The sequence below is a fragment of the Eubalaena glacialis genome, chromosome 5 (genome assembly GCF_028564815.1).
Source record: "Eubalaena glacialis isolate mEubGla1 chromosome 5, mEubGla1.1.hap2.+ XY, whole genome shotgun sequence".
NCBI lineage: Eukaryota > Metazoa > Chordata > Mammalia > Artiodactyla > Balaenidae > Eubalaena > Eubalaena glacialis.
The window spans coordinates 33,011,432-33,035,409 of NC_083720.1; the positions used below are offsets into that span (position 1 = coordinate 33,011,432).

General features: G+C 36.0%; 1 protein-coding gene and 1 non-coding gene across 2 annotated transcripts in view; both read left to right on the forward strand.

Annotated features, from left to right (window-relative positions):
- DKK2 (dickkopf WNT signaling pathway inhibitor 2) overlaps window positions 1-23,978 on the forward strand; it is a 104,710-nt gene that overhangs the window by 12,515 nt on the left and 68,217 nt on the right. The window lies entirely within an intron of this gene.
- Window positions 20,862-20,992, forward strand: LOC133092819 (small nucleolar RNA SNORA18). The gene has a single exon (XR_009701174.1). It is a non-coding gene; the product is annotated as a small nucleolar RNA SNORA18 (small nucleolar RNA).

The following is a 23,978-nucleotide window of genomic DNA, read 5'->3' on the forward strand; positions in this document are numbered from 1 at the left end:
GGAATTTTCGGGTTGAAAGAGGATCCCAGATATTGTCCAATTCAGGCCTCTATTTTCAATACAGTATGAGAGCTGAACAATTTGATGAGTTTTCCTTTTTTAAAAGATTTTTAAGGATGAATACTTGTATCTCCTAGTTATCTAGTTATCTTAACTTTAATTATGTTAAGAATGGGGACATTCTGCTCTCTGCTGTAAGTGAAGCATGGATAAAACAAAGCTGGCTATCAATCTCCAGGTAAAAGCACTTCCTCATTAACAGAAAATGTAATCAAGCTATTTCAGTCATTTTTCATGGAGTATACTCTGGTTTCCTTGATGAACAGTCAGGATGCCCTGGAAGAGTAAGACTGTATTCATCAGTGGTCAAGAAAAGGTCTGACATGCTAGACATTATGTTGGTAATGTAAAGAGGTGGTGCCTGCCTTTTCTTTTCCAAATATTTTGGAAGGAATTAAATTTTGATTTTTTTTCCTTTGTAAATGCCTCACTGCTCCCTGAGGAAGTCTGATCCTAGTTTCATTTACAAAGCACTAAGGAAACATAAGTGGAAAGAGGCAGGTTTACAAGGAATAAGAAGCATGGTAAGAAATAACAAGGTTGCACTAGTAGGAGGGTAGGAGTCTGGTGACTTCAGAACAGATGGTAGAGGGGTTGTGTTAGGTAAAGTGGACAAGATCTTCCTACAGGTAAGGCGGAGGAACAGAATAGAATGTGTGCTGAAATATATCAAAGCAAGACTGTGATAAATGTGCAAGTTTAAAATGATGTCATAGATTTTTTTTAACAAGCATGCTCAAACATTATTTTTCCAAATTAGTCACTGCAGAAAACTCGTTCCTCTGATATTGTCATTTAGACCTTTCTTTTGAAACTAACTTCAGAAGTAGTTTACATGTTTATTTATTTTAGGCCATAATTTTATGACCATAAACAAGATTATATATATTGACCAACACACCACATTGAAAATCCTTGGCTCTGAGTGGCTTTGTGTTGTTTCCATAAACGAAATATCCCACAGAAGGTGAGGATGTCAGTCAAAGAAATGTAGTGTACTTTCTGAAAACAATTCCAAAAAGTTCCAAAAGGCATTCTGAGTCACGGAGTCAGTATTGTGGTTATAATTATTAACGTTTCAATGTTGATTGCTTTAAGGTGGTATACCCTCAGTTTGGTTGATAGTCTTAAAAAAAACCTGTAATATCATCTTGTGACCGGGTCCTCTCTGTTAGAAGAACCTGGTCGAAATTGATGTAGCATGGTTACCATTCCCAGGACACCATCGTTTTCAGGAAGCAGTTAATGAGTGCAAACCAGCAGTACGTTCCCCACCCAAAACCCACTCTTTTCCTGAAAGAAGAGGCAGGAACACATCATACACAGTGCAATGCCATAGAGTACAGTCTGGTGACACACGTTACTTCATGTGCCACTTAGTAAAAATGCATTCACTGAGGCCAAAAAAAAAAATGTCTGTCATAAGTTATTTTTTAATGCAAACATACCCTATTAAAGTTTCAGAGAAAAGGCTAAACGGCTTAACTCAGTAAAAATGTTTTGGCAATTGTTCAAAATTAATACAATGCTTCCAAAATGCTCTTTGGAAATCCTCGTAAATTTCCTTACTTGCCTATTTGCCCTACTGCTACCTTCCCAACACTCTTCAGAAGGAAATGGCTTTTTAACAAGAAAAATCTTCTTGAAATGACATTTCCAGTGGGGTCCTGGCCACACCAGCTGCAACACATTGTGACTAAATTTTAGTCTCTTTTGGTTCTCATTGTTAAAAACACAAGTGACCAACAGTCAGGTCTTGTGCCATAGCCACCCCAGTGATTGATTACAAATTGGATTGGAGTGTGTGTGTTAGAAAATACAAGCTTTTGACACAAAATAACAACTATATTTGATGGCCTGTCACTTAAAAAATTAAGACCGAAAAATATAATTCTGATTCTCAGTAGACATCAATAAAAAAAAAATATAGCCCAACCTCACCAGTAATTTTTTTTAAAAAAGTCCACTTCTGGGAGAGTCAGAGACTAGCTGGAGAAAATGCTCTGGTGGTGGGACCAAGATGTTCTTAATCTTCAAGGGCTATGTAAAATATCTTAGGGAATCAAGGCAGAGGGCCAGAGCACTGGACAAATTATTGATTTCAAATCCCTGCTACCAGATTTAAGAATTGCACATTCAATGAAGAGCCAATAGCAATCACCATAATAAGATTTAATATAAGGATTTGAAGGAGTGGTAATCTGCAGCTAAGATGCATGGAAAGGAAAGAAGAACATAACTGGGAGCTACTTGTGACTTAATCACAAAACCAAACAGGATAAACAGGCCAACCTCCAAATTGTAGTCATTGCCTACCCATGGATAATGCAATCTGATATTATGTGTTGTGACTGTACACCTCCAACACATTCCTACCAATATCCTACAGCCAGCGTGAGTGTGGTTGGTACTGTGATTGGATATCTAGGCAATACATGGGCCCTTGCTTCTAGAAGATAGTGCAACTAACATTTGTTGAAAACGTACTTTATGCCAAGAAATTTACATTAATTTCACTATATTAATAACATTAAATTAATTTTCTCAATACCCTATAGCATCTGTCATGTGCAGAGCACTCAGTAAATATTTGAGGGAGGCAGTTAGGCAGGAAGGAAGATGCTAGAAAAGTGACTATATACATTATGAGCAAGCTCAATATTTGGTGTCTGTGGTCCCATGATAGATCAGCTTCAATAACTGTAGTTATTTGACTACAGTTTTAATACGGAAGAGTTTTACCTTGATGAGCGAAGTGGGGAGAACACTTAAGTTTCTTTTTTTTTTTGTAAAAGTGAATGAGATTGTTTTTCCATACTGGCTTTTTTTTTTTTTTTTGGAGTTTAACAACTTTATAGAACTGTGCATATAAACTCTGGAAACACTATTGAAGTCCTTGTTTTCTTATCTCTGAAGAAGAAACCAAAATTGGCACAAGCTTCAAGGGGAGTAGAGTATATATATCGATTAAAAGAAAAATAAACGTTTTAAATATCTAATAATTACTAATGGGACTTAAAGGTAACAATAGATTGCTAAATAAGGACCTAAAGATAAGTTGTGGGAAATTCAGCCCTGCAAATTGCAAAGAAGTGAGTCTTACTTTATACTCTTCTAGATGTCAGTTTTAGTGGGGGGGAAAAAGACAATTAATACTAATTGTTCAATAGACTCTGGGTTGTCCACCATGTTTTCTCTGACCAGATTTTCATTAAAGATCAGGAAGTCAAGGTATGGGCCACATGTCTCATTATGGCTTAAAGGGAATAGGGAAGAGAGATATTCCCTTGTTGGTCTGATTGTTGCAAACCCAGGGACAAGAACATAGAGCATTTTTGGAATTTGCACATGCTTAACACCTGGAATATTCTGAGAGTTATAGTCATTCTTCATCAGTCACCAGAATGAAAAGCCAAATGCCGATCTGAAGGAGGACTTCTGAGGCAACTCTTCGGGAGCTAGCAATATACCATATTTGTCATCTCTCAGACATAAGCCTTTAATCCCCTCTTCCTAAAATTGTTTATTTTAAAATGTGAGAAAGGCTAAGGATGTCACAGCCGAGTGGTGAGCTTTCTCTTTAAAGAATCCCATCCTTCAAACCCATCTTCGGCAAAGAAACTGGCATTTCATGTGCTGAGCAGACGGCGTCCTGCAGCTCTGGCCAGCCCGCATGTGTAGCTGGGCCGATCTGGCACACAGGTGTCCTGATCTGGACCGTCCTGAGATTCTGACACCACACTTTCCTCCATTGGGAAGTATGACTTGGCTATGCTGTTTTCCAGGGACAACAGATACACTGGCCTAACAATGACAGCTCCGACTAAGGTGGTAACATAACCCTCTAACTCATATTTAGCTGGGACCCAGGGTACAGGGTTTGTTCTAGGAGTCTAGGCCAACTTCTTGGTTTTGATTTCCTTTTTTATATTGTGTTGTGTCATCCATATCTCCTCCTTTCACCTCTTAGGATTTGGGGTACATCTCAGAAGGGTGGGAAAGTTCCTTAGAGAAGGAAACTACTGCTGTAATAAACAAAGCTAAAAATTGTACATTATAAGGTAGTTTTCTAATAATTAATAAATATTGAGCAACCACATTCCAATGTTAAGTAGTCTTCAAGGGTTTAAAGATAAGCAAAACTAGACAAATGCATTAAACTTTTCATAGCATTTTACAAAAACTACTGTGAAAGTAAAAGGAGATTTTTAAAATGCAGGCAACAAGGAAGAAATTTAGTTGCTGTTCCTTCTGCGTAATCTTTTGCATAATCATTTCAGTCACACCAAAAATATTTCTTAGTTCTGGGCAGAACCCAGATTTTTGTTTTTAATTTTGTTTTTTTATTTTTGGCTGCATTGGGTCTTCATTGCTGCACGCAGGCTTTCTCTAGTTGCGGCGAGCGGGGGCTATTCTTTGTTGCGGTGCACGTGTTCTCATTGTGGTGGCTTCTCTTGTTGCAGAGCACAGGCTCTAGGCACACAGGCTTCAGTAGTTGTGGCACACAGGCTCAGTAGTTGTGGCGCACAGGCTTAGTTGCTCCGTGGCATGTGGGATCTTCCCGGACCAGGGCTCGAACCTGTGTCCCCTGCATTGGCAGGTGGATTCTCAACCACTGCGCCACCAGGGAAGTCCAGAACCCAGATGTTCTGAAGTTTTTTTTTTTTATAAAGAAAGCAATATTTAAGAACTTTCCCATTCCTGTCCATCTTAGTAACAGCTGCCTCTAACACCTGCTTATAATGAATATGTCTAAGTAGGAAAAACATAAGGGGAAATAATGAAGGAAGTAGGTGGTATCATAATTTAGAGCTGTAGATTGTGTTCTTGCCCTGACTCTGATTCTCTCTCACAAAACATAATTTTGAAACTGATATCTTATTTATTAAAAGCTACTCATTTTCACTCTAGTAGGTTCTACAAACTTGGTTGGGTCTGCATTTAGATAAGCAGATATGATTACTCGGCTCAGCTCAAGAAGGAAAAGTTTATTACCCAGAAGTGATTTTATCCCACTGTCTTAAGATAGTTCAGTTATCGCCATGGATCTAAAAGGAATATATATAATATGGAAGAGATATTCTGATTTTCAAAAAAGTGAAGGTTTATTCTATAGAATGATGAATGTGGACTACATTACAAAGCAGATTATAAAATTAGGTACTTAGGGAAATAGATTTACCCAAGGAAAAAACACAGGTTTACTTAGAATAAATCACGACAAACTAATTTTATTATTTCTTGAGCACGGGAACTGGTCTAATACCAGTATGATATTTAGTCTTTGCCATTTATAGCCATTTTCTTTGTGAGTTAATGATCTTTTGGCTGTAAATACCACTATATGCCAATGACTCCCATATTTATATCTCTCAGCAATACCTCTCTCTTGAACTTCAGAATAATAAGAATAATGTGTTAACCTAACATTTCCACTAATAGATATTTCATACTGACCATATCAAAATCATCTTTTCCCTTTTCCAAACCTATTGCACCCATGGATTTCTTCATCTCATTTGATGGTAAGTCTCTTTTTCTAATTGCTCAACCAAAAAGGCTTGGATTCATGTGTAACTTCTCTCTTTCCCTTACACTCACATCCAGCCCCGCAGGAAAGCCCCTTAGCTCTGTCTTAAAAACATATCCATAGATCAAAACAGGCATTTCTACAGAAGTATGAGTGAACAGTAGCTCACAGAAAAATGACTTAGGAATTTAACTGAGGCAGGACAAGATACATACAGGGCAGAACAGACCTTCCTAAGAAAATACCTTCATACAAACGTGAGAAACATATTCATTTTATAGTCTAGGAAGTGTTTCATCTGTATACATTTAGAGTATTAAAGAATTTGGTATCCTAAAAACCAATTCAGTCATCAAGTCTGCCATTGCCAGAGCAGGAAAAATTAATCAAGAAGCATTTATTGACCATACCCTATAAAAACAAAAGCATTTTGAAAATCCTATTATTTGTTAGACTGGATCCCTCAATCATTTTTTTAGTGACCAGACAACACCAAACCCATGTATTAGCTGTGCTTTCTTGATACTTTCCAAATGTTTTTTGGTTTTGGTTTTGGTTTTTTTTTTTCCTTTTTTGGGGGGGTCTTCTTTTAATTTTTCTTTATGTTATAGTACATACATAGCTAGCAGATAAGGAGAATGATTTCTTATATTGGCCATTATGTTCTCTAATAGTCTTATATCGAGATGTGACTTAGTTTCCCAAACTCAAATTTTCAAATAACTTTGCTCTAACTTGACTCTTTGGAAGGGCAAGCTTTATTTATTGTTTAAAGGAAGGGGAAATGGGACTTCCCTGGTGGCGCAGTGGTTAAGAATCCACCTGCCAATGCAGGGGACACGGGTTCAAGCCCTGGTCCGGGAAGATCCCACATGCCACGGAGCAACTAACCTCGTGCGCCACAACTACTGAGCCTGTGCTCTAGAGCCCACGAGCCACAACTACTGAGCCCACATGCTGCAATTACTGGAACCCATGTGCCTAGAGCCCGTGCTCCGCAACAAGAGAAGCCACTGCAATGAGAAGCCTGCACACTGAAACGAATAGTAACCCCCGCTCGCCGCAACTAGAGAGAGCCCACGTGCAGCAACGAAGACCCAATGCAACCAAAAAAATAAATTAAATAAAATAAAGTAAAATTAATTAAAAAAAGGAAGGGGAAATGATATCACACAAGAGGTATTATAATATTGTTATTATGCCATTTATCATGGTCTCAATTTTTATCATGAGTATTAGATTTCTCTCTTTTGGTGTTTACTCATGTTACCGATATGATTTATCTGTCATACTGGTACATAGACATTTGAGAAAAAGTGTATTTTATTTTAGCTACTAAAAGTATTTTATTTTGCCAAAGTTTCAGGTTATTCTGTAATTCCATTTACAGAACTAAATATTTTGTCTCAAGAGAGATGAAAAATATAAAGCTATATTAATTGATGCTGTGGTATTGACCAATTAACCAATGAAACAGACTAGAGAGCCAAAAAAAGATTGAGACATTGATCATTAAGAGAAGAAGGAACTGTTTAAAACCTGATGTTGGAAAAATTGAGTATCCATAAGGAAAAAACTGATACTGTAACACTACTATATACAAAGATCGATTCTAAATGAATTAGTGTTTTTATGCAAAAAGAAAAAAATTTGAAAAACACTTAGAAGAAAATATAATAAATATCTTTCAAATCTTGAGAAAGAAATGATTTTTTAAGTAAGGCACCAACCAGAAAATAGATGATAAATTTGACTACATTTAAAGTAATACTGGCCTACCCAATGATACCATAAAGAAAGTAGAAAACAGGTCACTAACTGGGAGATGTACACAGCACATGTAGCCAACCCAAATCTTGTATGACTAAGGATTAGTGTCCAGAATATTCAACAAATTCCTACGAATCAATAAGAAATTAAAACCGAGGTACACAATCCATAAAAATGGGAAAAAACCCATGAACAGATGCTTGACAGAAGAGTAATAAAATGGCCAATAAAAATTTGAATAGAGCTTCAGTATTAATTAGTAATAAAGAGAATGCAAATTAAGATATTGATGTTCCATTTTACACATATTGGATGATGAAAAATTAAGAACTTGATACTACCAAGTGTGTAAGAGAATATGTGGAATTTTAATATATTTTTCATGGGTGTGTAATTGCTACAACCACTTGACAATATCTTGTAATTCTGAACATTCCTATATTCTCTGACCTAGCAATCCTGCTCCTAAGGATATAACCCAGAGAAGTGTTTATTTACGTGTACCGCAAGATATGTATAAAAAGGGCTATAGCAGCATGGCTTGTAGTATAAAAAGCCAGGAAACAACCTAGCTCATCAACAAAGGAACGTATATATAAATTATAGTAGAGTAATACTGTGGAGTACTACGGAGCAGTGAAAAATAAACTATAGCTAGAAGTGAGCACAAATAAAGCTTTGAAATGTAACAGTTATATTATTTATATATTATTTTCTTTAATATATGTTAATATTATTATATTTATAATATATAAATATTATGGAGGATACTATTAATATTAGAGGGAGTCAAGAGGGTTGGGATATAGGAGGTATACTAAATTGAGGCAAGTTATTGATATTGTTCTAGCTCTTGGGTTGGATGGTGGGTTCATAGTTGTGCTTGACAACTTTAAAATATTTAAATATATTTTGCATGTATCAAATATATTTTAATATATTTAAAAAATAAAAATTAAAAGGTAATACAGAAGAGAGCTCTGAGAATTCTTGTATAGCTTAGGGATCATCCATTCAGGTAAGATATCTGCAGATGAGTGTAGAGAGAGAGGTAAATATCTCTGAGCATATAGTCTGAGATTATCATTTTAAAAGTGATGTTTAGAGGTCGTATGTTGACACTATGATAAACAGTATTAGGGAAAGTTGAGTAAAAATAGGACTCAGACCTTAGAGAATGTAGTTAAAGCTTTTATGAGTTTCCTCCCTAACCAGTGATGAACCTCTTTCCCATTCTCACACATCCCCACCTTCCGGCATATTCCCTTTATCTATGAACCTGGATATCCCTCTGCTTACTCACCATCTCTGAAAATATCATGATTTGGGGGTATTTTCTATCTAACCCTAATGTAGAAACATTTTTTTTTTCTTTTAGAAAAGCTTTCATGGCTTCAATAAGCAACCCCTTCTGCAAAACATGTCTCTATCTTGTTACTGTAACTTCCTAGGAGATTTGATAGAGATGAAATTACTTATTATAAATGAAGAGAATAATAATTTTAAGGTCTCAACACTGAAGCTGACATAAATATTGGATGAATTTAATCACATTTACAAAAAATTTTTGCTGAACTGTTCTACTGGGAATTTTATTAAATCTATTTGCTTCGTGGGTTCCTTGCTTGTAAAGTAGGTGATCATTCTTAAGCTGTACTAAAACAGGTTGAAATATCTTTAAAATCTGTATTTAAACTTTCCCTTCAGCAATATTATTTATATGGGATATGAGATACTTCAGCCGTTCAGCTTTGGATGCATTTTGCCTGTTGCATTTGGAGAGTGTGATTAAAATGATTTTTATTATGTGAATGGTACGTTATATCTGGTTAGCAACTTCCTGTTCTAAAGAGAATAGGGGTGGGTGCTGTAACTCTTCTCTTTAAGAGCAAAAGAGAAAATTACTTTTTCTAATTTATTGACATGAAAAATCGCCTTATGCCAGTAGTTATTAAAATTTGGTCCATGAACTCTTGGGTATGTCCAGGACCCTTTCAAGAAGTCTAAAAATTCAAAACTCTTTTCATAATAACACTAAGATGTTATTTGCCTTTCTTTTACTATGTTATCAATGGTGCAAAAAACAATGGTGAGTAAAACTGCTGGTGCCTTAACATGAATCAGTGTAGTGGCACCAAACTGTGCTAGTAGCCATTGTATTCTTCACCAACATACTCATAATAAAATTATACATACATACATATGTATGCCACTTTCCCTTAAGAGAGTCCTTGATGAAGCAGTAAAAATTAATTAATTTGATTACATCTTGAGTACATATCTTTTAAGCATTTTGTAAAATGTAATAGAAAGTATGCATAAAGCACTTTTGTTGAATCTCATTATACGACTGCAATACTTGAGCTGCAAGTTGAATTTGCTGCTTTTTTTTCAGGGACAGCAGTTTTTTGTTTTGTTTTTTTTTTACCCGAAAGAATGACTGAAAAACAAGCTGTAGTTATTCAGATTTACCAAGTTATTTAGCAAGTGTTTTCTCAGAAAGAACAAAGTGAACCTGTTAGTTCAAGGAAAACAGTTCATGATATTTGTTGCCACGATAAGATATGAGCTTTCAAGGTCTATATAACTCTACGAACCAACATTTCCTAAGTGATCAATGGATGATGTTGCAGAATGATAGTGCAAAGTAGACCAAAGGATTTTAGTGTAATAGAGTATGAAAGTTTCATTAATATGGCTTTGGATTCTATACTGCAACTAACCTTTAAGAAACTACCATCTGTTGAGTTTTGATGTAGTAATCAAAGAAGAATATTCACAATTATATTGAAAAGCTATTAAAATACTCCTCCCCTTTCAAACTACATACCTGTGTGAAGCCAGATTTTCTTTATCTAGTTCAACCAAAACAACATATCACAAGAGATTAAATGCAGAAGCAGATAAGAGAATCTAGCTGTCTTCTACGAAGTCAGACATTAAAGAGATTTTCAAAAATATAAAACAATTCCATGCTTCTCACTACATTTTTCTTCTGTTTTAGAAAATATAGTTATTTTTCATAAACATATAATGGGGTTATATTATTATTTTGTAATGAGCTAATAAATATACTTTAAAAAGTTTTAACTTCTAATATGGTCATTATGGATAGATATCACAAGCATAAAGAAAAGGTTTTGGGGGGCCCTCAGTAGTTTTTAAAATTCTAATAGGGTCCTTAGACTCAAAAGTTTGAGGACAATTCTCTTTTGCAAATTCTTGGTCTTTCTCTTCCAGTGGTTAGGAGCGAAGTAAATAGAAAACTTTCAGGAGTTTTAGAACTTAACAGAACTAGAAAGGCAACTTGATCCACTCTCTTTAAGTTCTGAGACTTACCACCTCTTACTAAAATTGAACCCAACATTTATTCTCTTTAACCAATATTTTTTGAGAGCATTTTATATGACAAGTATTGTCCTAGAACTGGGAATATAGAGAAAAGACAAATGCCCCTGTCCTCTCTTAGAAATGTTATTTAAATTAGATATTGGATTTAGCTTAAATTGATAACGGTGAAAGATTGTGTGACAGTAATGATGTGTATTTTGTCAACCGAAAAATAAGACCATTGCTGTAATGCAACAAAAGCATTTATTTGGGGTCTTAAGAATTGCAATTCTGGAGACACAGAATCTGGTAGAAACCCAAATGTACTCTCAGGAGGGTTGAAAGCCAAAGGATTTTTAATGGAAAAAGCAGGAATCTGACATAAGTCATACTGCAAGAATTATGATTGGTGCTGGCTGACTGGAACCATTTTTGTCTATACTTGATTGGTTGCTAGGGTTGTTATTATTTGAGAGTCTGCTGTGTAAGTGTTCTTTCAGGATACTGTGGCCCAGTTCAAAGTTCATGGTCCATCCAGGTGGAGACATGCATAGGTCCGCTTCCCAATGGCCTCCTGGCTCCATTTTAGTGCTCTCTTGGCATTACAGGCTCCATTTTATTCATTCCTTCACAATTTAGTAGATATTTCAATTTTAAAAATAGGAATAGAAGTATTATGTATTTTTATTGCCTAATGACTCTCATATTTAGGTGTCTTAATACAGGGTTAACCTATACTTGGAAAGGGAATCATTAGATAGTTTATAGTTTTTAGTTGATGAGGCTTTAACCAACTAAAAGCACACAAGTGAGTATAGATGTTGTATCGTTATTCATTTCCCACCTTGTAGGAAGGTAGCCTACTTGCAGGTAAATCAAGTCATTTAAATGGAAGGAAAAAAAACCTATGGGGTTTTTTCTTTTCTTTGCCTTTGTGTGTGTGTGTGTGTGTGTGTGTGTGTGTAAAAAACATCTCATTTAAGGCGATAAAGTGATGGTACACTTCACAGATGGCAAAATGCTTTGGGATCCTTAGAGGAAAATAAATCCTTTTGAAGTACAAACTTGAAGAATTGAGGAACAGTCCCCTGGGGCCAAAATCTTATTCTCTGTAATTCGAGAAGAATTTCCACAGAATTACAGAGATTTAGAAACTGGTTAGCAAGTACTCATTTAAAGAAAAATCTCTGTTATCCAAGGAGCCTAAAATTGTTTTTTTGCATAACAAAATGTCTTAGTCCACTTTGATACTGATTCAAGAACGTCCCTTCCAATGCTGTCAAAGTGAGGGCTTGCATATTTTATTAAAGTGACTTACTTGAAAAATGTTGCTGTCCCTTTGCCCTCCCCCAGCTGCAAGATCCCCTGTTGAACCATGATTTCATAAAATTATTCTGAAATAAAATTTATTTTTGCCTTTGCTCTACCCCTTCCAGCTGCAAACTCCTACCCTGCTTTGTGCAATAATTAACACATATGTTGAAAATAAGAACTCATCTTCTCCCCTCTATCCTTCCAGCTGCAGATTTCTAGCCCTTCATGGTTTTTTCAGCTTTTTGTTTGTAGTAATATCTCATAAATACAGAACAAGTTCAGATTCTCTGGTACGTCTTTCCAAACCCACACTGTTGTCCTGATTCTTAGTGGTTCTGATTGTTGCCAGTGGAGATTAGCCCAGGCCCTTCCTCAGTTGCAACATTACTTTTTAATTCCACTATTTTTATTTTTGAATTCTCCAGTCCTGAAAACATTACTAAATGAGCATTAGCCAAGGAAGGGCATGTTATAAATCTCTAGTATTGAAACTAAGGAGAATTTTTTTTCTATGCTTGAAGATGATAGACATCCTACCTTTTGAACTGATCCTTTAGTAGGTAATCTAGAATTCCTTCATGTTAAAAATGTTACGTATATAAAAGCATTTCAGTTGTTGAGAAGATATATTTGGTTCTACTTTGATAATCCTTGATGCTCATGTTCGTTTTCATTTATCAGATTGCGAACAGAAAATTCTCTGTTATTTGGCATTTTATGAAAATACATTACAAATAATCAAATATTCCTGATCACAGAGTAATGAATTGATATATCTGTTATACAATCCAGTTTTGATTATATTTGTTCATCATCTTTCTAAACACTCTTGAAAATGTCTGTTTAGTAAAATATCAAGTCTAGGAAACCCTTCTATGTTATTACTACTAGTAACAATTTTATATGACTTATAATTTTCTTAGACTACTAAACCCTAAAACTTGGAAACAAGTATAAGTCTTACTTGACACTAAATAAATAACTTGAAGTGCAGAGAGTGTTCAGTTTGCACGTGTGTGTGTGTGTAAGATGTTGTTGTGTGTATGAGACATTAAAGGAGCCTTTGGCCTCTCCCTTTGCTCCTCCACGTTCTGGCTGGAGTGAGCTTTCAAAATTGCAAATCTGATGGTGTCTCTCCCTTTTAAGGTAAAGTCTAACTGCTTTAACATGACTTACAAGTCCATGACTTACAAGAGTGCTTATCTTTGCCTAACACATGGTGCTTCTTCTTTTTCCCATTACACATTTTACTTGGGTAACTCTTGCTCATCCTGCAGACTTGCCTGAACTTCTCAAGACAAAATAAGATTCCTACGTGTTCCAATAGCACCCTGTATTTACTCTCATTATAATTGTTGCTACTGTAAATATTTTTGGTCAGTAGTACCCCTCAGTCCCCATTTCTACTCAAACTGAAAATCCTATTTTTCACCATTGTGTATCTAGTGTCTAGTACAGACACAGAGTAGACGTGTAGTAAATATTACTTGAATGAATGAATAAGTGTTGAATTATAAATCTTTTAAAGTGTCTCTCAAACATGAAACGTGATTCCATGTTGCTTTTTATGTAGTCTACTTAGTTTTTATTAGCGGTAATTAGAGAATACCTATTTTCTTTTATCCTGTTTTATCAGAGGCTGAAACATAAGCAGGGCGATTACTAGTAGAGAACATTGGAGTTGAATCAAACAAGGTGCAGCCAGGAAAGGAGTAAGGGTCAGGAGATGAGATGGGGGTCTAGTTGGGGAAGTTTCTCATTCTGAGAGTTGATATTTCCCAAGGAATCAGCAAACCTGTATAATGACATGCAATCACCTCCCACTGTTTACCTGAGTCTTAGCAATATCAAGTATGTCATTATATGTCTATCCTTGCCATACAGCATGACTTCATCAGCTAGTATACCAGCTCCTAAACTTAGCTACATACTAGAATCACCAGATGCCCCGGTTGCACCTCAGAACAATTAAATCTCCTGGTGTAAAATCCAGGCATGGTTAGTTTTTAAAGCTCTTCAGGTGATTCCATTGTGCAGCCAACTTGAGATCCACTGTACTTGAAGATGACAACAGAACTATTGATTTAGAATTATATTAAACTCTATAAGCATGCTCAAGAAAGGGCATCTTTGGGTTAGAAAATCACCTCAAGTTGTGAGCCATAGCACCACCATACTTCAAATATTTGATTTCTTCTCAAAACGTTTCTTATTTTGTAGTGGTATAATTTAAAACTCTATTTATTTAAAAATACTAATGGAGTCACTCTGATTATTTTCAGGAGTGCTGAAATAAATGACTACTTTGGCAAGAAAAGATCATTAATACATATGAAAAAATAACCTGTTTTCTTACCTTTCTTAAGCCTCTGCTGAAAAAAAGAACTTAAATTTTTCATGACCATATAAAGAGAAAACAGAGCCTCCATTACTTTTGAGTCCATTGACACAGAGGGCATATTAAAGTTCCATGCAGGAGCTTAAATTTAAGCACAAACTTAAGAAAAAAAAAGCACAAATCTTCTGTCTTTTTAAAATGAATTCAGGATCATTCTATCGTTCATTAACCTAAAAAAGCAAAGTTACTGTGATAGTTGCTCTTTCAAGATATATGCACCCATTTATTTTATCCATTAGCTCTGAAAATTTGAAGTTCTATTTTAAAGAACGTCTTCTCTTTATAACATCTAAAACACTACCCTTTGGAAAAGTTTTCACTGTTTATCAATGTTTGATGTATTTGTCTTATTAACACTCCTTATTTCCCTTCACTTTCTCCTCCAAAATAGCTGCATTTTACTTATAACCAAGGAAGGTTAAAATTTTGTTTCAATTTTCTCTCAAAACACTATACTTCCCATTCAAAATTTGAGAACAATATTTTTGCCAAAAGGTTCTTATGTAACAGTTGTATGTTTCCTTAATTTTCACTTGATTTGCTTTGTATAGAAACGGGACACAAGCCAGAGATTGTCACCTGCCTTTTCACTTCTTTCACCGAAGTCAAATTGGGAGGTAGAGAGGGTAAGTGCAGGGGAGGGGATGAGCAGAGAGTAAACAAAAAAGGGGAAACCACCTGCCCTCAATTCGACCATCAAATGAATCACACAGAATTTAACACTTGACAAATACTGTGCACTTAACATGATCTTGGAGTCACTAAAGATTTCAACCAGACTCTAGAAATTTGATTCAGACAAACAAACCTTCTTGGTTACCAAAAGATTGTTTGCCGAAGGTATTCTTTTTCCTACAACCAGGTGCTGCTAAGCATGGAAAGAGGAGCTGAGACCAGGGAGGACTCCCTCCCCGGGGTTTAGTTAGGTGTATAGAAAAGTGGACTGCTTTGAAACGTTGTTATGTTGGAATTCCTCCTTCTGAATCATGCTGTAACACCCTACCCACATTATCAAAATTGTATATTCAGCCATGATGATCATTAATAACACAGAAAAAGCTGCTTGTTTTTTTTTAAGTCATTTTAATGCGAGCCCTCAAACCATTACCCTCCAGCCCTTTAATTTTTATTTCCGACATTTACCTTCCAGCTCATTAGCTACATTCTAGCTCTTTGATTACTTTCTTAGCTCTTTAGTTTTTATTTCCAACATTTTCTTAAATGGTGGAATTGTCTTTGAAGCCACGACTGAGTTTTACACAGAAGGGTGTTATTTATTTTAAATTCCCATTGGCATTACAATTCTAGTTTCTGTATAGTTATGCTGTTTTAAAACAGGAGACTATCGTCTTCTCTGAGGAGTTTCCCCAGTGATTCTGGTAAGCTGCCAGATGTGGGAACTCACTGCTCTAGAAACAAAAGTATTTATTAAGTGAGATTGAAAAACTTCTTGTTAACTAGTGTAGCATAATCAGTGAAACTCTACTGATAATTGTAAGATCATAATATAATTTGTCTAACAGAGAGTGTCTGAGCCCATTAGAAACTAAAACCAAAATAAAATTAAAATCTCTGCATTTTACCCTCCCACTTAAAAAATACTTGAAAACAGCTTCTACCTCTTAATTGCAAGTTCAGAATAATAATGCAAATAGGCTACAAGAGGTGTAGAGGTGAACTAAGAGAATGGTGCACATCAGATACCATAGAAAAAACAAAGAATGCAATGATGTTAGAGCATCATCAAAATATCTCCATATATTTTGGGAGAACTGTGTTGAAGGCATCAAGAAGGAAGAAACAGATCTTCTAGGTCTTTCTGCCATTGCACATTTTAAAATTTTCTAATTTTTGTTTTCTCTTGCTGCCGTAACAAATTACCATAAACTTAGTGGTTTAAATCAATCAAATTAATTATTTTATAGATCTATATGTCAGCAGGTCAGCACTGGTCTCATTGGGCTAAAATCAAGGTGTCAGCAGGCCTGAGTTCCTTTCTAGAGCTCTAGGGGAGAATCCATTTCCTGGACTTTTCCAGTTTCTAGAGGTTTCTCACATTCCTTGGCTCATTGGACCCCTTTCTTCCATCTTCAAAGCCAGAAACAGACGGTTGAATCCTTTCACATTGCATCACTCTGAAACCTTTTCCAGTTTTAAAGATCTATGTAACTGGATTGGGCCGGCCCAGATATTCCAGACTAATCTCCCCATCCCAAGGTCTTTAGTATCTGCAAAGTCTCTTGTGTCATGTGAGATAACATGCTCACAAGTCCCAGGGGTTATAGGATATGGACATCATTGGGGGGACATTATTCCTCCTATAATATGTGTGACCTTTAGGCAGTTGTTTTGTACACCCCATCTTCTATAAGTTTATTAAATTATAGTATTATATAGTGAGTGAGGTCAATTTTAAAACTTTAGTAAAAGAATTTGTTGGCAACTGCAGATGACTTGTGGTTAATGGTAGAATAGATGTTAATAGATTCTTAACTGGGGCTTTGGTCTAAATCACCCTTGAAAATTTCTTAGGCAGACATCATTGTGAACCTTAGCATAGGTCTATCAATAAAAACCAATACAATCCATTTTTTCTTCATTACTGGAAGGGATCACTAGAATTGTGATGTGTATGAGCATCAGATACAGTAGTTAATAGATGAAAAATGTATTTCTCTAAACCCTTGAATCACAGTGAAGTGAAATACCACGATATCACAATATAGGAAGCACTCTGAAACTGAGTAATTCAGTAGCATATTCATATACCCAATCCCTCACTCACTCTGTTATACAATTTGGAATGGTGGGCTTAATTAAAATTGTTCTCTCTCTTGCACTCTATTTTATAGATTCTTGCTCTCTTTCTCCCAGTCCACATAGTATTATGAATGTAAGTTATGCTGAACCATGTTGCTTCATCACTTCTAATTTTGACCATCCCTCATAAGAAAATAAATAAGTAAAACAAATAGGGAATATGAATTCCATCCCTATGCATTTTTTTCCCCCATCTTGTAGTTCAGTTTGGAATGCAAGACTTACACACACAACTTCTTAGAGCGGGTGTCTCAAGTTATAATGTGCATACAAATTACCTGGGCATTTTATTAGAATGCAGTTTCTGCTTTAGCAAATCTGGGGTGAAGCCTAACATTTTGCATTTTAACAAGGTCCCAGGTGATGTGATGATGATGGACCTGGTCTGAGACAGCTTAGTTGTACCCTGCTGATGATTTGTTGTTGCCATGGTAACCCCACCAGCAGGAAAGGAAGCTGCTGGTTCAGGCATTTGGCGTATATGCTTGGCTGAGAAGCCAAGGGGGCCAAGCTACTATCTGTGGAACTATGACTGAATGCCTCTAAGTCAGAATCCTGCCAAGGCCGAGCTTTAGGGCAGTGCCACCGAGGCTCGAGCCTCCTGTAGCCTTTGGCTCAATGACGGTGAAGGCTGCTGGGCTGGGATCCCGAGGCCTCTCTAGTCAGCTCAGGGAACACTGGGAACATGAGCACATTTGTTAGGACTAGAATGATGGTAAACTATGCCTGGGCAGAATGAAGCCTGAGGAAACTCTGGTGGAGATCCGTAACTGTCCTGTGCAGAACCCTCTTCTGACTTGCCTGCAGGAGACAAGGACTAAGCCATCCAGGAGCTGGTTCCCTCTGAAGTTTCTGTCAGGGTAGCAGACACACACGGAGAGTGCCATGTGAAGAGGAAGGCAGCAATCTATGAGCCAAGGACGGCTAAAGATTGTCAACCACCACCAGAAAAGACAAGGAACAAATTCTCCCTCAGCAACCTCAGAAGGTGCTCTCCGAACAGCCCCTGCCTGTTACGTAACAAGGTTTTAGTGGACTTGCGCTATGGAAGAGCTCACTATCAGTCTGTCCCTAATCCTGTAGGAGGTGCCATGAATTAGGTACTATTAATCATTTATGGAATGTGATAACTTATCTGACACTATGCTAAGCATTTTATTTATGTATCTAATTTAACCCTCACAATGGTGACAAGAGATGGGTATTATCCCCATTTTACAGAAAAGGAAGTGAAAGCTGAGGAAAGTCAAATGATTTGTTCAAGATTACATAGTTTGTAAGTGGCACAGTTGAGGTCAAACACATCTACGTTAATCTAGATCCTGGAATTTTAATCACTGTGCTATGGTAACTATTTCAACAAGGAGTAGATCCAGAACTCCAGGTCCAGAAGTTAGACTATTAGAATGAGACTGATTTTTAATTTTTCATACCATTTTTAGGGCATGCCAAATTTGCTTTTGGCTCAACATTTATGTGATGACTAGTGGTTTTTCTCTTCCTTTTTCTCTCTTTCTTTTTTCTCTTCTTTTTCTTTTTGGCAGTAGAAGTCATCGAGCCAGCAAAGCAGAAGCATGTGAAGCCCTCCAGCAGATAAACATTTTCCATTCACATTTTGAAGAGAATTAAAAAAGCCAAATAAAAGAACCCAAATGGCAAACACTGTAAAGCCATTCCTTCATAAAAATAAATTTTTGGTGAAGAGGTCTTTCATTTGGAAATTAGATCCAGCTTCTGCTTATGGAAAAAGCAAGTAAAAGGCAGGGAGAAGACCAGTAGGTCTGCTAACTATATAGCCACACGGTGATACTCTGAGTTCCAGGATACAAAAATGTAGACTTAAAAGATCTGAACAATTTGTTTGCATATCTATGCACTGTGAAATCAGGCATTGTGAAGAAACAGTGTCTTGTAGCTAGTTCAGAATGATATAATTCAGGACAGATTTTTTTTTCTCCAACACATGGTTTTGAAATCAAAGATTTTTTTTTTTCTTTGAAGCAAGATGGAAAAGTCATTATGTACCAAGTGCAAAAAATTAAGTGCAGAGTAAGATTTTCATGGTAGGTAACATTTCACTTCCTGCTTATCTTTGATTGGGTGAGTGTATTTCTTGTCAGCAAAGACCAGAGGGTTTTCCAGGGCTGAGGTCTGCAGTAATCCACTGAAGGTAATGATGTAATGATAAGGCTTTCACATTCCAAAGGACAATGATTTTTCTCTGTTGTGAATTAAAATGTTTATTTTTTCCTAACTGTTCCAGAAAATTTCTTTAATGCGTTGTTATATGCTTTTCCTATGGAAAACAAATAACTTTTCATTCCCTTAGGTTAAAAAAATAACAGTCCATTCTTTTGTAAACACACAAGACAACGCACCAAATGGTGTGAAAGGTGGCAAGCCATGATTCTCTGCCCTGTGTGGTCTTAAAACCTGCAGATAATCTAAGATAAGAAGGAAGAAAAAGAAACAGAAGGTATGGTTGCTACTGAGCAAGAGATACCTCCCAGGTTTGGGGCTAAGAGCTTTAACGATATTATTTAATCTTCACAGCAATCAGTACCAGTTAATTTAAACCCCAGTTCTGTTGCCTTAAAAAACCTATTTCCTTAATCTAGTCTTGAAAGCACGAATATCATCATATAAGAGTTAAGTTGCTTATTTAGAAAATTCTTAGAAAAGGAAAGCCTTTAGGATTACCAAGATCTCTATTAATTTCCTAGGGCGGCTTTAACAAAGTGAGTGGCTTAAAACAGCAGAAATTTATTCTCTCACAGGTTTGGATGGGAGATGCCTGAAACTGAGGCGCTGGCAGAACCATTCCGCCTCTGAGGGCTCTATAGGGAAGGGTTCTCTCTCACCTCTTCTGATGGCTCTTGGCAATCCTTGGCATTCCTTAGCTTTGTATGTTGTATAGATTTACGATGCTGGAGAGTTGTAAAACCTGGTTGCACTGGGGCTTTATATTTCTAAACAGAGGGTAGGTTTTTTGTTTTGTTTTGTTTTGTTTTTAGCAGAGAGAAGAGCCCTGTCCATATGATATGGGGAAAAATCAAAAGAGGTCAATCCTCAGACCAGTCATACCTGGGTTTTCTCTCCCAGGAAGCTTCACATCTACAACCTTAGAACCAGCTGCAGTTAGTACATGTCAGGTAGTTGTGAAACGGAGAATAACTACTTACCTCTACTCTCACAGATTTTGAAGGTAGTGAGATCTAAACTTCCTAGCTGTATGGCCATGGACAAGAGACTGAATTCAAATTTCAGTTTCCTCATCTGTAAAACTGAGATAATATTCAGTGCAAGAGGATTTTATGAGACAGTACATTTGAAGAGTCTGGCAGATAATGGACCATTCGTTCTCTTTGTCCTTTGACTTATGTGGGTGCGCTCTATCTCAAAGGGGTCACAATTTAGGAAATCTGGTACAAGGCCACCTCTGTTACCATATGAAATAGGAAAAATAGTCAGATGAAAAAAGACTAGCATACAGAAAGACACCGAATAGTTACCAAATAACAAATTGAGGTACGCAGGTATAAACTGCCCTTTTTCTCCTTGAATAGAAGCCTCCATCCTGAGTCAAGTCTCAGGTGCTAAAAGCAGTTTAGTGTCCAGTGTTGCAAAATGGATGGTGCAGTTGAGGTCTATCCCGATGGGGCTTTTTCTATAAACCTACATCGTTGGAAACGCCTCATAGATTAACTGTGTGGTTTCCTTTACTCATAGAACTACCTGTTAGATCTGTGGGAAAGAACTACAAGACAGAGCTGCCAAGTAAACTATGAAAAACCTAACAAACTTTTTATCTTAGGTATTGGCATATCCCAATGATCTGTACTGTTCTAGGGTGTGATGGCTTAGGAGTGAATATGATTTGAACCTAATACATTTTTAGAGGGTGTCAAATTCAGAACCAGGCAGATCCATCGCCTGACCCTAAACATGGTCCTAAAGTAAATCGCTTGAGGAAATTGGATCCCAAAGATTACAGGTGGGGAATTTTGAAGTGTGTCCATATTTCATTGGAGATCAAAGAAGCCTAACTAAAAGAATTGTGGGCTGACTCACACGATAACTTCTTTTTGAAAGGGCTATTTTATCTTGAAGATTATGAGTTTGGAGGAACTAAGGTGATTGGCAGTGGAAAGAATCAGAACATGTGAAATTCCTTAAAAATTTATTGACTTAAATAACTTTGTGTTACACATAATTAAAAAAAACCCTTTACACTTTAAAAAAAAAATGGATGGTGCAAGTTTTGCTTAGATTTAAAAATCCGTAATCATTTTGTCTAAAACTTATAAACAGCATTCTTTATTCTCATTGAAATGAGTGCTATATTTTTGATGAATTAAACAGAAACACTGTAACTTAATCTCTAGCCGTTAACATCACTTCAAAACTGTTAAACTGTGGTTTTCCAGTCTGTTAATGTTAGCAAAGAAAACTCCATAGTAAAAGCAAATTTGCCATTAATCAAGGACCATTCTTCTTAAAAGTAAGAATTTATTAGATATATAGCAAATCTTAAGTCCAATAAGTAAGTTTTAGTGGGTTTTTATCTTTGATTATTTATAAAACTTATGCATTGTTTTAAAATATTTTGGCCTGTTGATGTTTATATTTTCATTTTATCACCCTTTACACACTTTCCTTTTCTGCAAATATGTCTGCTCTTATCTCTTTACGTATTTCTTTTCATATTACATATTTCATTATCACATTTATTCATTTTCATAGTGATAAGGTTTCAAAACATTCCCCTTCCTTTCACAGGCACACTTCTTTCTACCAGAATTATTTGAAGAGCTGAACTCTTACCAATTGAAAATACTCCAGTTTATACTTAAAATTTATATTGTACATATGTCTATACACTATTAAAGTAAGAAGATGAAAAAATATGAAAATTTGACTTAGATTTTTTTAACAAGCTATTTGTTTTTTATGTAGCCATATACTTTCGAACTAAAGAAATAAAGATTGAATTAGAAAAAGAAGTCCTCTAAAAAAAAGATATAAACATATATATGTATGTATACACATACACATACACACATATATATTTAAAGATTTTCTTTATAAAGTAGGGTCACATCTAATGCATTCTTAAAACCCTAAAACATGCAGTGGCCCAGGCCTTGTGCTAGGTGATTTACGTATTTCAGTTGTGATTCTCATAGCAACTCTGGAAGGTAGGCTTAGGATTATCATCAGGGAAGTAAAGTAACTTGCCTAAGGACACAAAAGCTAAACTCTGAGGTCAGGTTATTAATCCAGGTCTTTCTGATTCCAAAGTTGGTATGCTTTCCCTGAAGCCAACTCCTGCTTTTTTTACCCTAAAGAAACTTAAAGTGGATGACTCTAAGGAGTTACTTTATGCATCTTGGTTAACTCAGTGACCCTCATTTTTAATGCTTCAGTTGTTCCTCTGGAAGTTTCTCCCATAGTATTCGGGAAGCTATTTTTATCAGCTGCAAAATCACATACTTATAATCAATTTATGTGATTATACTTGGGATTTATTGCCTCACATGTAAGCTTTCTAATATGGTCATCAATTTGAAGTACTATTTAATGCTTTCTGTAATTAGTACAAATAAACAGATTTCTCTCTCTAAGACATTAGGACAGTTTTTCTGATTAGCTGTAGCTATTTGTATATGGCTCATCTTAAGAAAATTTGACAACAAATTTATTGAACATACACTTGTGAAAAGTATTATTAATATTTTGTAGAACTGTTCCCTTTACATGAGAATACATTGAAGATTTTCTTTTAAAATTACATCACTATTCTCTTTTGACTAGAGCTACTGTGTTAAACGAGATTTATTGTAAACTGCTTGGTGGCATCCATCTCAGAGAGCTGCCCTTTACTGGAGTAAAGGAAGGGAGGTAAACATACCTTTATGCCCTTGCATAACCAAAGTGATTACAGTACTTTGTCAGAAAAATGTGGGTACACTTAATGTACTCTTCTTCCAGAAAAGATGCAAGCAAAATAACTTGTTTGTGGCCAGACGGAGGGCTACAACATTGTGAGACTGAAACAGAATGGACCAGAAAAACTCAGTACATTCAAAGTAGATCAGAAAATATGATTCATTTATTTCATGGAAAAACAGGATGTCTTGACAGCTGAGAAGGAAGAAAAGTCCTTTGCTTAAATATTTCAAGTTCTCTCTCCCAGTTGTTTAGCATTCTCCTCCCTCACCTGCTTAAATGTTCACAAAAAGGGTGTTTCATATGCTGAACAATCTCTGGACCATCCTTGTTCTTGAACAGTCCTGACATCTTTAAGACTGTAATTCTAGAAACAGGAGCCTGATATTAAGCATCTGGACATGCTCTCCATTATTTCCTCCCGAAGAAAACAATAGCTGGGTAACATTACACTCTAATGGAATCCATTTTCACTAAATATGTACATTTAGTCAGATGCAGTTTGGTAGACCATAAAAGAGAAAAAGAAGAAACTATTTAAAATGAGAAGGACAAGTATTGATATAATGCCCATTAAAAAGTGTCTGAGTAACTGATTACACATACATACATAATTGCAGACGTGAATATTTATTTCAATACACCTGAGTCTTGGAAAGTTTTGAGAAGAAATATCAGTATTTAGCTACCAGGACCTTTATAATGGATGTTTTGGTTTGTGGACTTGCTGTGTTCCTGTCATCCAATAATTTTTTTCTGTATGAAATTACAAGGAAGATTTTTCATTGGCATGGTAAAGGAAGAATT